Source organism: Rhinopithecus bieti, unplaced genomic scaffold (assembly GCF_001698545.2).
Source record: "Rhinopithecus bieti isolate Rb0 unplaced genomic scaffold, ASM169854v2 scaffold_2254, whole genome shotgun sequence".
Classification (NCBI taxonomy): Eukaryota; Metazoa; Chordata; class Mammalia; order Primates; family Cercopithecidae; genus Rhinopithecus; species Rhinopithecus bieti.
The window spans coordinates 1,060,161-1,075,407 of record NW_016803982.1 but is presented as its reverse complement, the minus strand read 5'-3'; the positions used below and the strand labels follow the sequence as shown (position 1 = coordinate 1,075,407).

The window sequence follows — 15,247 nt, the reverse complement described above, 5'->3', positions numbered from 1 at the left end:
TTTCTCAATGATTCTGTGCAGTAGTTACCATTCATTAGCTCGATTCTACCAAGGAGAAAACTGAGGCTAACAAGAATCAAGCCATTTGTCCCATCTGGTGGCAGATGGGATTGGCAGGTAAATTCTGTCTGCATAAAATACTTAAAGAAGATTTAACTCTTGTCATTTTATAGGTAGAATCAGGGCCACAATGGCTAGAACAATTGTCTTTGAGATAACAAGCTGAGTAAGGAACTGCAGAGTCACTAGAACTGCAGAGTTACACTAGAACTCACTTCTTAATGACTTGCCCAGCTCTTACATTGCACCAGGATGCCTACCTCACTCATATTTTATATATATACACATATATAGAGTATATAATCTATATATAATCTTATATATAATATAATATATATTATATATAATCTTATATATTATATATTATAATATATAATTATATTATATAATATAATCTTGTGATCATTGTATATCTACATATTCATGTTTACTCTTAAACTGAAGTCCATTTGTCTCATAAGTAAAAAGAGAGAAAAGTAAAACTGGAGACCAAGATTATTACAATTATAATAAACCTGAAGTATTTATGGAATAATGTATTTATACTAAGCATTGCACCAAATGTTTTACACACATTATCTTAACAATAAATCTATGAGCTAAGTGGTATTATCACTTCCCCTTTCTATATGAAGCATAAAGTAGATATCAGAAAAATCAATGAACTTAGAAAAGTGTACACAACCACTAAGTTGTAATGCAAGGCTTCAACTCTCAGTGTGCCCAAAGTCAAAGCCCATGATGTTAACTTACAGCTAATATCTGTAAGAGTTATCTATCATAAGGAAGAAAATCAGATGAAAAGAGGATTTGTATAACTTTTTCTCACACTTAAAACCATAAGAAACCCTAACTCAGAGAATCATGAATGCTTATGATTTTATTATTTAAAATTTTATGTCTTAATGTTCTTTTCTTTTTGTTACAAGTGTTAAATTCATAAAATGTTGGTTGATCCTAGATTCCTTCTAGGAAAGGCAAAATGGGAGAAATTCCTCACCACTGAGCAATGCCAATGACTTGAATGAAGTGACTAAAATAAATTAACACACAAGTGGTATTCACAATGAGATTGTTAGAAGTGCTACATATTTTTAACCAAGATTTTTTTGCATCATGTTAGCCATGGAGTCTCACCTGGTAGCTATCCGCTGTCTCTAGCTGTAAATGACAAGTGAGCAGGGCTCACCTACACTTGCTCTGCTCCCACTGATCCCTCCATCCCCATTTCACAGTGGTAGGGAAGCACCTGCGCCTTCCAGGAAGGAGGACACCTTTGTGAACACTGCCTGCCCTGGCTCTCACAGAGAGGCAGTGGGTTCCGTGTCATAATGCGGTCTTCACTCCACATCCCAGATATCCAGTCCTGACTCTACCCCTTACTAACAAAGGAACCTTGGACACATCGCTTAACTTCTCTGTGCCTCGGCTTTCTCATCTATAAAAAAAAAGATGATGATAGAGCATTTAATCCATAAGACTGTTGAGAGGGTGGATCCTTCAAATAGTAGCCCAAACTAGGAGTTCAGTAGCTGTCGGCTAATATCATTACTTTTATCATTAACACTATCTCCCAGGAAAGGTTAGCCATTTAGGAACTCCAGCCCCATAAGAAGGTGAACAAATATGCCTGTGGCTGACAAGTGGACTGGCCAAGTAGAGGTAGGAGGTCCCTGCAGTGTTACTGTTAACAGAAAGCTGAAGTTGATTCTCTAATTCCCATTTGGCTCTGAACTCACATTCTTTTGAAAGGAAGTTTGAATTTGTTCTAGCAAATCAAACTTACTGGGCTTTTAGCCACATAACTCACCCCAAGGTGAGAGCTAATTCTGAAAAACTCCACCCTCACTTCCCCATGAACATGTTATCACTCTAGAGTCACTGCAAACAGACTCTAGAGGGAGGCAAAGCATGAAGCTCATTCTAGGTCACTAGCGAACGTCTGTGAAAAAGAAGGTGCTCTCTTCTGAAGAGAAGTGGTTTGTGTTGGAAAAGGTTAATGGCATTCTCTGTGACACAGGCAGACTTTTCAGTAATACTAAGTTCTCTTAAAATTTGAAAATTAGGCTTGGCAAGGTGACTCACGCATGTAATCCCAGCACTTTGGGAGGCCGAGGCAGGCGGATCACTTGAGGTCAGGAGTTTGAGACCAGCCTAACATGGTGAAACTCTGTCTCTACTAAAAATACAAAAATTAGCTGGGCGTGGTGGCGGGCCCCTGTAATCTCAGATACTTGGGAGGCTGAGGCAGGAGAACCGCTTGAACCTGGGAGGCCCAAGTTGCAGAGAGCCGAGATCGTACCACTGTACTCCAGCCTGGGCAACAAGAGTGAAACTGTGTCTAAAAATAAATTAATTAATTAAAAAATACAAAAATTAGCCAGGTGTAGTGGAGTACACTTGTGGTCCCAGATATTCAGGAGGCTGAGGCAGGAGAATCACCTGAACTCAGGAAACAGAAGTTGCAGTGAGCTGAGAGCACACCACTGCACTCCAGCCTGAGTGACAGAGCGAGACTCCATCAAAAAAAAGAAAGAAAGAAGGAAAGAAGAAAAGAAAGAAGGAAAGAAAGAAAGAAAGAAAGAAAGAAAGAAAGAAAGAAGAAAGAAAGGAAGGAAAGAAAGAAGGAAGGAAGGAAGGAAAGAAGGAAGGAAGGAAGGAAGGAAGGAAAGTAAAGAAAGGAAAGAAAGGAAAGAAAGGAAAGAAAGAAAGAAAAAAGAAAGAAAGAAAGAAGGGGAGGGGAAGGGAAGGGAAGGGAAGGGAAGGGGAAGGGGAAGGAAAGGGGAAGGGGAAGGAAAGGGGAAGGGGAAGGGGAAGGGAAAGGAAAGGGAGAAATAAAGAAATTAAAACTTTCCTTTAAGGATATTTTCACTCCATGTTGAACTGATTACTGAGGACATTGACTAAACTTTGAAGCAGAGCAGTTCATTAATAAATTCGTTGTGATACAGTTTTACACATTTAGAAGAATTCCACAGAGTGGACGAGCATTGAAGCTGGTATCAATTGTCTCCTTTAGCAAGACTTGGAAAGAGTATCGATATTAAAACTCCATCACTATTGGAATAGATTTCTGCCTCTATTTGACATGAATAAATAAATGTATATTACATGAGTATTTCCCTTCCTCAATTCTTTACAATGTATACGCGCTAGTTCTCTTTAGGAAGAAACAAGCACAAGTTTCAAAAAATTCTTACTGATAAAGAATTAAGAGCCAACCTGGTAAATTAAAGTTCTCCATTGCAGATCTATTCTACTGAGTCATAAAATGTGCTTTCCTTGGGCCAGAATCAGCAATAGAGTGTTACATTAGTTTCCTGGTACTCCTGTAACAAATCACCACAAATGTAGCGGCTTAAAACTACATAAATGTATTATCTTATAGTTCTGGTACCTTATATTTAAGGTTAAGAAGGTAAATCACTTGAACAGTGGCCCGTACTAGGAACTCAGTAGTTGTTGGCTAATATTATTACTATTGTCATTAACATCAACACTTACTCTCTCACAAAAATGGTTAGCCATTCAGGAACTCCAGTCCAGGGAAGAAGCTGAACAAATATGCCCACGTCTGACAAAAGGACTGGCAAAGTGGAGGTAAATGAGTCCAAAATGGGTCTCACTGATCAATAGTCAAGGCAGGGCTGTGTTCTTTCTGGTGGCTCCAGGGAAGCTGGGTCTACCCACTCTTTCCAGCTTCTAGAGGTTGCCTGCATGCTTTGGCTGGTGGTCCCCTCCTGCATCTTTGCCCGAAATGATGGGTTGAATCTCTCACACATCACATCCCTCCGAGCTCCTCTTCTGCCTCCCTTCTCCAATGTTAAGGACCTTCGTGATTACATCGGGTCCACTTGGATAATGCAGGATCATTTCCCTAGTTTCAGGCCAGCAGATTAGCAATTAAATTCAATCTGCAAATTAATACCCCCTTTGTCAGATAACTGAACATGTTTATAGGTTTCTGGAATTAGCCTGTGGATACATTTTGGCAATGATGGTTCTACCTACCACAGGTAGAAAATAAGAAACAAGAAAACAAAGTAAAAAGACAGCATACAAGGGAAAGCCAAATGCCATAGGATGACACTTTCAAATATCATATCCCCCTGTCTTAATCTAGGCTGCTGAAGTTAACAAACAGCTGAGGGCATGGTATATTTAAGTTTCTGTGAGGGAAGGGCAGGCCTCCATCAGCCCAGGAATGAAATCCACTGTACCTGAAGGCTATAATAACAGATCAAATGCTCAGAGATTTTACTCTGAAGGGCTGTTCATGGTGTAAATGTTGCCCAAGAGCGATAAAATATGTTTGCCCCCACTTTTTGCTTGCTTAAATAGAAATTCCACCAAGTGAATAAATGCATAGCAATACTAGATGCATTCTTGCATTGTGGACAGTCGACACACCTAAAGAGTGTGACTCAAAACTAATTGAAATTAAAAGCAAAACTCTCCAACTGATGTATTTCTGGTGTCCCCTTATAGACATGAATTGCCTCCTTTGCCTCTCTCTTATGTTTCTGCCTAAAGTAGCAGGCAATGAAGGCTTAATCTCTGAAAGTGAGCAGCTGAAAAATTGGGATATATTGCTGGCATACTTGCTACTTGTGAAATATCTCCTGTGCCAATAATGAAATCCATCATGTGACTAGCCATCTTTTCAAACCAGAGGTAGAGCAAGTTAAATTTCTCTTTCAACCAATGCTTTTATGTAAAGAAACCACAGCAGCTCTCATTGTTTATTTAAAATTAGTGCAAATGAAAGCTTTCAATTGTCTCTGTGATGTGGCTTCTTCCTTCCTGCTTAAGATGAGCTCACGGTGCCTCCTCCATGATCCTCTCCCCGCCCCAGCCTGGTCTGCTGTCTCAGCCGTATGTGCAACTCATTCCTATCTCCATGGTCTCACTCATGTTATCTGGCCTGAAATCATGCCTTTTCTCTAAGCCATCTCAATAGAATAAATTGGAATACTATTTTCTGTATAAAGCTTTGGTCAAATACTACAACTCAGATTAATATAAAAATTACAAAATCCTATAGTATTTAATGCCACCGAGATTGCTACCTAATTTGTTTATATGTTTTCTTTCTAATCTTCGAACATGTTCTAGGCTCTATTTGACTGCATCCCATATCTTGTTTCTCAGTATTTAAGGCAGAACCTAATGTTCAAACTCATTGTTAATCATGGAAACACAAATTACAACAGTAAGAAATGATCAAATAACATGTGAGATCCATTGAAATGGCAGAAATTAGGAAAGTCAATACTACCAACTGTGACTAAAGATATGAGGAATTAAGTACTCTTTCGTCCTTGTAGATATAAAGTTGTGCAGCCATTCTGGATCAAACTGGCAGGATTTGGGAAAATAAGGTTTTTTTTTTTTTTTTTTTGCCTTAAGATACAATACACTGTCTCCTGGAGAGAATATCCCAGAGATATTCTCGCAACATCCATCGGCAGACACAAATGGGAATGTTTTCCATGGTCTCCTATGTGGGAAAGGGGAGTTGATGGCCACCCCAGGGTCCATCAAGGGAGAGGAACTGTGAAATATACTGGAAGCACACTGCAGAATAGTGTGTAGCAGAGAGAGACAACATGGGGAGATCTTACACACATAACATTAAAAGAAGAAAGAAAATGCAAAATATTTTCTACCACAGTACTACTTTTGTAAATTTAAAACATACACACACAAAACATTACATATTGGTACATTTTAAGACATAATTAACTCAATCTGAGGTCCAAACTAAAGAAGTCAATGACAGACAGATGTGGATATACAGAATCTAGCAATGTCATGTAAAAGTCATAGGCAGTTTTCTGTCTCATCTCTTAAGAGGGCTTACTTTTTTTTGAGACAGAGCGCCCAGGCCTGCGTGCAGTGGCACAATCTCGGGTCACTGCAACTTCTACCTCCCGGGTGCAAGCAATTCTATGCCACAGTCTCCCAAGTAGCTGGGATTATAGGTGCACATTACCACACTCGGCTAATTTTTTGTATTCTTAGTAGAGACAAGGTTTCACCATTTTGGCCAAGCTAGTCTCAAATTCCTGACCTCAAGCAATCCACCCGCCTTGGCCTCCCAAATTGCTGGGATTACTGGTGTGAGCCCCTGCACCCGGCCCTTAAGTGGGTTTACTTTTGACTAAAGATTATATTACTTATCCATTAATTAAATCCAAAAGTGAGTGATGAAACAGTAGAATTGTTAACAAGATTTTCAGGTGTTTTGTTGAACCTGAATACATTTCCATTTGAGCAGCTGCATTTATCTCTGAAAACATAGCCAGCAGGGAGCTTTGGAACATCTGCTGTCAACACCATCAAAACTGAAAGCCTTTCTATTCCATCTCCTACAATTATATTGAAATGGATTGTTGACCATTATTTTCTATCTTCAACATACTTATTTTCATCAATGATTTCCCACCAGCACAGCAGTATGATATTTAATGGAGGAGCTACTGTGAAATAATTATTTTTACCATTATAATTCTAGGTCTGCACTGATTTTAATCAAACTATTCCAAATAGCTTTTTGATCATAGTTATTACATAAAATTTAGAATAATCTGGTCAGGTTGGAATAGCTTCTCCTAATTAAACTAGTGTGTACATGAAAGGTTTATATGAATGTATATGAATATTTTAAGGAATAAAAGAAAATCAGACTTACAAATGTCTTATTAAAATGAACTATAATTCAGATTGTGTTAAATCAGTTCTCTATAACATATATGTGTGCAGTTATGTGTATATATATTATAGAAGTGTGTATATGTATCAGAGAGGACTAAATATATGGTAAAGATTTCTACAGAGCATAATATGTAAAGCAAGAGACTTATATAGAAATGGAAATTCAGAAGGTAAAATTTCTCAAGGAAAGAGAAAAATATTCATTCTAATATATCAATCATGATTTACTAAGTTGCAAATCTTTTTAAAACAGTCCCAACATTTTAGATCAATTAATTGTTAACTAACGATTGGCTTATATGAGGTGGATTAATTAGTTACTAGCTTCATTTGTGCTTTCTAAAAGCATGTTTTAGCTTCTACTTGTCATACAATGGAGTTGAGCATGGGCTACCTTGTTTAGAATTCCCTAGATTCTGCATGTGGAGGTTAATACCCATGTCATAAACCTGGTCAGCGTGCATGGGGAATGGACTATTAACATGTCTCCCTGCTGTTTCTTCTGAGAAAACTGACACGCTTCACTTTTCTTGATCTCTTTTTACAGAACACACAAATTAAGCAAATATCTGAACATGTCAACAAGTAAAAGCAATAAACTTCAATTTATTTTGTCATCTTTCTTTTTATGTAGTGTTTATTACATTAAAACACATATGTTGTATAGATGCCTTGAACAAGGCACTGGGCTAGACACTGAGTAATGAGCAGACAAATAAGTTATAGTCCTTGCCTGTATGAACACTAAAATCTCTTCAGAAAAATGCAGGTGCCATGCATTCTAATGAAGGACATGGTAGGAAAAAAGCCTGTGAGAGAGAAGAGTGTTCAGTCAGGCTCTGTTATTTCAGTCCCGTCTTTCATGCCTCCTTAGTCTTCCCATTGCTTAGGAAAAAACATCCCTAAGCAGTGTTGCTTGACCAGACCTGTGTGCTTATCCCCAGTATGCTCAAGAGAATGATACAGGTATTTCTCTGACTTCTCAATTGACAATTGAGATAATCAATTGTCCTGAATGGAAAATCAGTGCTATGATTGGCTGCTCCATACAGGCAAGCATGTATATTATACCTCCACAGGAATCAGTAATGAAAGTAATGATGGGCATCAAATATTATGTAGCTTGTCTTAGCACTTGTGTCTTTGCACACAATAGAGTTAATCTGAATCATCTTGGTATAGAAATTGTGAGAAAAAGGTCACTGTGTAAACTGGCAAAGAGCTTTCCTCTCAAGTGAGAAGTTGGACTAATTGCCTGGGGCCCCATGCTGAAACTCAACAATATAAAGACCAGCGTGTTCCTTATAGTGACTGATATGGCATCTGAGATGGAGGAATTCAAAACTGAGTATTTGTTGGTTATCATTTTACAAAGTCACTTAAATTAAGGATTTTTAAATTAAACAAAAAAAATCTCTGTTGATACAAATGTTTCCTGGTCCTTTCTAGATTCTTAAACCAAACTTCTTCAATGTAACCTCAGACCAAGTTTCTTTGAACTAAAAATCAGCCAGATTCAGTGGCTCATGCCTGCAATCCCAGCACTTTGGGAGGCCAAAGTAGAGGGATTGCTTGAGGCCAGGAGCTCAAGACCAGTCTGGGCAACATAGGGAGACCCCGTCTCCACACACACACACACACACACACACACACACACACACACACACACACACAAATCCTAGTGGTGGTATGCACCAATAATACTAGCTACTTGGAAGGCTGAGGCAAGAGGATCATTTAAACCCAGGACTTCAAATCTACAGTAAACTATGATCGCACCATTGCACTCCAACCTGGGTGACAGAAGAAGACCCTATCTCAAACAAACAAATAAACAAAGAAAAACACAGGATAAAAGTCATAGAAACAGTCTACACACTAGGAAAAAATGTGACAATTTTTTGATGAACACAGCATTGTCTCCTCTTAAAATCCCTCCGTGTGCCCCAACTAAGATCTGGTGTAAAGTCACTTTACAAAGTCCGCTTTGTGGAACAAAGTCCGCTTACACCATGAGAAAGCTCAGCAGTTTTAGTTTCTACAAGCCATATGAACAAACAGCACATTTACAGGGATGCAATTACAAAAAAACTTCTGAGTTAAACTTTGAATTCTCATTAAAATTTTTTTAATTGGTTTTTTTATTACAAATAGTAGAGAGTTAAAAATGAGTAAGATACTAGGACTTTGGTTAATAGCTCTATAATGGAGTTTATAATATTTGGAAAACTGCCTGTAAACAGAATTTCTCTACATGTGGGATTTGAAGGGCAATCCCAATGAAATTTTTGTTTTTGTTTGTTTGTTTGCTTTTGAGATGGAGTGTCGCTCTATTGCTCAGGCTAGAGTGCAGTGGCACCATCTCAGCTCACTGCAACCTCTGCCTCCCAGGTTCAAGGGATTCTCCTACCTCAGCCTCCCAAGTAGCTGGGACTACAGGTGTGCATCACCACGTGTGGCTAATTTTTGTATTTTGAGTAGAGACAGGGTTCCGCCTTGTTGGCCAGGATGCTCTCTAATTCCTGACTTAAGTGATCCCATTCACCTTGGCCTCCCAAATGTTGGGATTACAGACATGAGCCACCAGACCCAGCCCCAGTGAAATTTTAAATAACAATTTTGCTCTAAATCTTTTTACTGAATTTACATATCTTGATGCATTTGCTCAGAGAGCTATATTCCCTAAAAGAAGCAAGATCTCCAGCAGTAATATATCATATTATGACCCAGAACTCTACAGCTTAATGATAATGATAGAATTTTAAAAATTTAATGCTCAATTTTATGCCATTTTATACCTTAACAATAAAAATACTGTTCATATCTAGAATGCAAACACTGATATTTGATATTTATCACGAACTTATTAGACGTCAAGTACTAGTTACCAATTATATGTGTTTTAAATCATGGAATCCTTATAGCAATCCTGTGAGGTATTATTATCATAATTATTATCTATGTTTATAGATGAGGAAACTGAGGCATGAAAAGTTTAGAGGCATGTCCAAGATCACACACTAAGTGGCAGAGCCATTGGTTGGACTCAGGCAGTCTCATTACGCATTCGAGCTCATGCCTTCCATAATAAAGAAAAAAAATCAACGGAAAATAATCAGCTCCAACACACCCACAGCATTGCTTGGAAAATGGGCTCCCTGATTCAAACAGCTTTAATTGCAAAAAACACTATAGCAACCACAATGGTCCTCTTGGAAGAATTAGTTCTTCTAGGATCAACATAGGCAGCAAGCCTAGCTGTAAAGCAGCCCACAGATTAAATAAAGTCTAAGACCAAAAAAAAAAAAAAAAAAAAAACCCGAGATTGATAAAGTGAGTTCATAGGCTTGAATACATGAAATAATCCAAAGTAAGGATGACTGATCGGAATATGGAAATGTACTGTGTTCAGTTAGCAAAATAAAAGTGGCATATTCTTCTCCATGTTTATCTTAACTAGCTCATATATATTTGATTTATGCCAGATAAAAAGAAAAGAATGATCCAGATCCAAAGCCATGCCCTACCTTTCTCCCATACTTGGCTAATAGACCAGTCATGGAGTTTTTATCAAGATAGGGAGAAAACCTGGGATATTAGATTACTTAGTCAAACAATATTTATGAACTTTGTGACAGTGATAAGAATCTGAAACTACACCATTCTGCTCATTATATTTTAGAAACAGCAATGAGGTCACTTTTAAACTATGCTAAAGTTCGGATATTAATGTAGTACAGTTGCTTCACTGAGGTCTTAAACAGCCACATCAGCCATTCCTTCGGCACTGTCTATTGGGCACTCTATGATAATCCCAGCTTTTAACAGTTTTTCCAGTGATCACAATATATTCATGCTGAAGCAACCTCATCTCAGACATCTATCCCTCTTGGCAACCAAAACGAGATAACTGACAAAGGTTAAAAGCTAAAATTTATGACTAAATAGTGTTTATTGACTTTGCAAAACTAACTGCAAACTTACCTCCGAAAGACATATTGTGGATAAGCAAATAAAAGTATTTGAGCAAAAGTATCTCAAAACTACACAGTTGTAGATTATTCCATAATAAAAAAAAATATGCAGCCAAGGTGTTTGGTCATATGTCTGATGTGTCCCAAATAACACTGGACTCTGGTAATTTTAAACCTAGATGAGGGGCCTTACAAAGAAATGGACTTAAGCTTGGTGCAACCCAAGCAACTTGTTCTGGACTGTCAACACCCTGACTTTGTAGGTGAAACATACATCCTAGTTCTTGTTTACTGTCCAGGCATAATAATTAATAACTCCTCATTTTACTCCCAAAATGTCTTTGTTTGAATGAACTGTCATCATGATACATTGGTACCCTTCAAGTCTGATTACAAGCCTTGGGAAATTTATAGATATTGTACTATTGTGTTATTGTCTTTTAAGGCCATAAGTTAGGTCACATCCTTCAAGTGGGTAAGATTTTGTCTGAAAAGAATGATGGTCTCACTGCCAATCAATGAAAAGAATGAGTCCCAAGATAAAACATGGTGACACAGATTTCAGGATTTCAGGTGGCCCCAGACACTGAAGCACTGAGAAGTCCTTGTGATGGAAAATGGACCGTCCTAGCTGAAATCCCAGTCCTAGGCGGAGTACTTCTCTCCTCCATCAGGACTCTGGCCTGAGGCCCACCTCCTGTGTCACCATGTTTTATCTTGGGACTCATCCTTTTCATTGATTGGCAATGAGAATATCATTCTTTTCAGACAAAGCCTTACCCACTTGAAGGATGTGACCTCACTTCTGGCCCTAAAACAATAACGCAATAGTATGATATTGATGACAGTCCAGAACAAGTTGCCTGGGAAACATGGGAAACAGTGCAGAGCTGGATCCTGCCATCCAAGGCCAGGGTGGCAATACAGGAGTGGCCCACAGGGAGGGGCAGTGTGGTGAGGCATCAGTCTATCCAATGCCTCAGTCACTGAGGAAGCCCTCAGTGTCCTGAACAGGACAGAGGAGAGGACACCACGTACTTGCTCCTGAACAGAAGGAGCTGGGCAAATTAAAGGGTGCTGATTTCTAGCAATAAATGCGCCATTATATGAAGCAAAGTCATTGTGCAATACAGGAGTTGTTCACAAATGGTTAGCAGCTTATGTAAATGATCACAACTGGAATTGTTTTCATACAGTAAAACTGCATTTTAGTGTCTTAGTTTTTACTTTGTAATTGCTCTGGGATCTATGATCAAATGTAAAAGCTATGAGTTTTCTGAGTACTATGTGTTTTTTAATTATTTCTCACTATGCACATTTTAAAGCAAAAGTGATGGTTTGTATTGCCCAATATGTAAAATTCCCTTTGATGGCCTTGCTACAAGTTCCATGTAAACAATGGATTCCAATGTCCCTGTGGCCTTTTTTGAAGGCAGAGATCGTTACACCCTTGTCAAGATAGTATAATCCCTGTGATCCACAGATCTGAGTGTGAATCCTGGGTCTTCCACATTGGAGCTCAGAGGAGTTTGAAAGCTCATAACTCATCTGAGTCTCAGTTTTCTCATCTATGAAATAGAAAATACCACTAGCCAGGCATGGTAACACGTGGCTGTAGTGCCAGTTAATTGGGAGGCTGAGGCACGAGAATCACTTGAACCCAGGAGGCAGAGGTTGCAATGAGTCACAATCATGCTACTGTATTCCAGTCTGGGTGATAGAGTGAGACCCTGTCTCAAAAAAAAAAAAAAAAAAAAAGAAAAAGAAAAAAAAACAGCAGATAAATGGAAAATAACATATATCTTGTAGGATTGGTATAACGATTAATGATAAAATATGTAAAATGCTTAGCAAAAGAGATTAGCTAATGATATTACTATTATTAACCCAAAGAATGTGTCCCCATTCATCACCTCATATGTCCCGTGAGCAATGCTGCATGGATGATTGCTGAATCACTGTTGGGAGGGGGCGTGGTATGGAAGAGATAATTCTAGTTAAGGATGGAAGGAGAGGGACCCAGAATAGGCTCTTAATTCCTAGAATCAGAGGGTACTGGGCAGAAGAGTGAGAAAATCAAAGAATAATCAGTTATGTGAAGAAGGGGGGAAAGACCAAGATGTTTCTATCCCAAGAAGCTTTCAGCAGCTTAGTGCTGCGGGCTGGAGAGCTATGGGAACAAATTCGCCCACTCAACCCCTCCACCTGCCAGCCTGCTACAAACCAAGCCAGGGCAGGAACAGCACGCCTTCCAGGGGTGCCTGATATACCAGATATTTTCATTGTCATGTAATTGTCTTGCATGAAACACAGTGGGTTGAAAATATCACATAAATGTCATCATGCACAAGCCTTCATGTAACATAAAGTTTATGGTGGCAGCCTTAGGTCAAACTCTTCAAGATCCCCTCTTAAAGTGGTAAGTCATCCATGTTTGGTACTTTGGTGGAAAATGGTGACAGAGTATTAAGATTTGGAGAATGAACAGCTTATTAGCTGTGTCGTCTTGGGCAAACCCTTCAACTATGCTCATTTATGGTGGGGGATAATAATGGGGGCTTTGAAAAGTTGTTCAAAAAAGTTATAAAAGTTAAAACTTGTACTAGACACAAATAAAATGACTGCCAAATACAGTATCTGGTATACAGTAGATACCCAATAAATGTTATAATTTTGTCATTATATTTCACCAAAATGGACTCAATGCTTGCTGTGTAGTAGGCACAATGTTTGATGTTGGATCATTTCAGATGCAAAAGAAATGTGTGCCCAAGCCACCCAGGGATTTTCATATTTTTCTCCCCAACTTTTACTTTAAAAAGAGACAAAGTGTATCGTTCCACTATTTTAGAGACAAAAGGCTGAAAACTACCTGTAAAAGCTAACAGACTGCTTTGAAGGAGCTCCAGTGTGCGTGTGATTTATCATTACCTGTTTTGGTAAGGGGAGTGAGAAAATAGGAAAATCTAAGGTATTTAAAGAAGGAGAAGTGATACTTCTAAATAGGGATAAAGTAGCAGAAACTGAACTTAATAAAACCTCAAGATGAATATGAAAGAGGTCACAATTTTTTTGAGGGGAACTCCCTGACACTTCAGCAGGAACTCTGCCCCCTGATTTCTCTGTCAATACTCGATCTAGAAACTGAGTTATGAGAAAATTCAAGAATAAAAACTGACAACATGCCTTGTTGTATTGTCATATTACTTTGGCAAAAAGTGATAGAAACTAAACTCAAAGTCAAATTAACCTAAGCATACTAAGAATTTATTGTGTTACCAAATCCAAGGACGAAATAAACGACCAGAAAAAGAAAAGTGGGGTTGTAGGAAGAGCAGACACCTGGATCCCCGCAACAGAAACCAGAGGCATGAATGTCACCACAATTTTCTTTCCCATTTTTATCTCACCACCAAAATTTGGCAGTAAACATGGCTACCAACAGTTTTTCAGAAAATATATTGTAGGGCTTCCTATACTAGAAATAGACCTATTCTCTTTCTCAGTGCTAGTTTCGGAAATCCCAGGGGAAGATTCTAGCTGGCTTGGTTTGGATAGGGAGTCTATTCCTGGCCCAATCAACTTTAGTCACACAGGAAATTGGACGTGTTGAATGAAGACAGTGACTGTTTCAGAGACAGGAAACAGAACTGGTTATCCACCCAGTAGATGTTCAGTGGAGCCATGAGTTCCAGAGCCATTTCTATCTGGGCTTTTTGTATCAGGGTCGGTTATTGCTACGTTAAACAGAGTTTTCTCTTTCACGTAGCTTTCTAATGTTACACATCAGTACAAAAACAAGAAACAGTTTATGAATGAATGCAGCAATTTAGACGTTTTTAAAACAGATTCCAAGAAGAGAAAACACATTTGTGGAAAATGTGCTTACTATTCCTCAAAGAATAACAGCATTTTGCTGGACAAAAGGAACCTAAAAATCAGAGGAGTTACACTATTGTAATTTCAGAACTTTCTCTAGCTAGATAAGTGCTAGGGTTATTTCTTCAATACGTAATTTTGATGCATTTGGAAAATACATTAAGCTCGATTACACAGGATTTTTCTTTAAGTATAGGTAATGAGTTAACACTATTTAGTTATTTGGATGCTGAATCATTATGTACCGAAAGGAAAAAAGAGGCAGCTTTCTCTGACTTACTGCATAAATGTATGCATCTACCACTAGAGGGCACAAATAAGGCTGTTTTCTGGGAAAAGGTTTTGAAAATGACAAAATTCCATATTTTGGAACGGTGACTGAGTTAAGATATGTAGATATGCATGTTTTCTTTAAATCTGAGAAGAAAAATCAAAACATACTCATACTTCACCATGTACCATTTTGTTCTCTTCCCTCTTCTCTCAAAAATAAAAAAGTATGCATGCAGGAGGGAAATAAGAAATATCAGTGGTTCATAAGAACTTAGACATAAATAAAATAGTTAAAATTAAATAGTTATCAAGAAACAGATGAACACACAAAAATACTGCTACAG

General features: G+C 38.2%; 1 protein-coding gene across 11 annotated transcripts in view; it reads right to left on the bottom strand.

Annotated features, from left to right (window-relative positions):
- The window catches only part of FGF14 (fibroblast growth factor 14), a 726,201-nt gene that overhangs the window by 436,381 nt on the left and 274,573 nt on the right, over window positions 1–15,247 (bottom strand). For 3 of the 11 annotated variants that reach the window (XM_017861659.1, XM_017861655.1, XM_017861689.1), the window contains exon 1: window positions 1,198–1,439. The exons of the other annotated variants lie outside the window; for them this stretch is intronic. The gene's annotated coding sequence lies outside the window, so the exon portion shown is untranslated. Of the gene's footprint in view, window positions 1–1,197; window positions 1,440–15,247 lie in introns of those variants that run through there. 11 annotated transcript variants of the gene reach the window in all.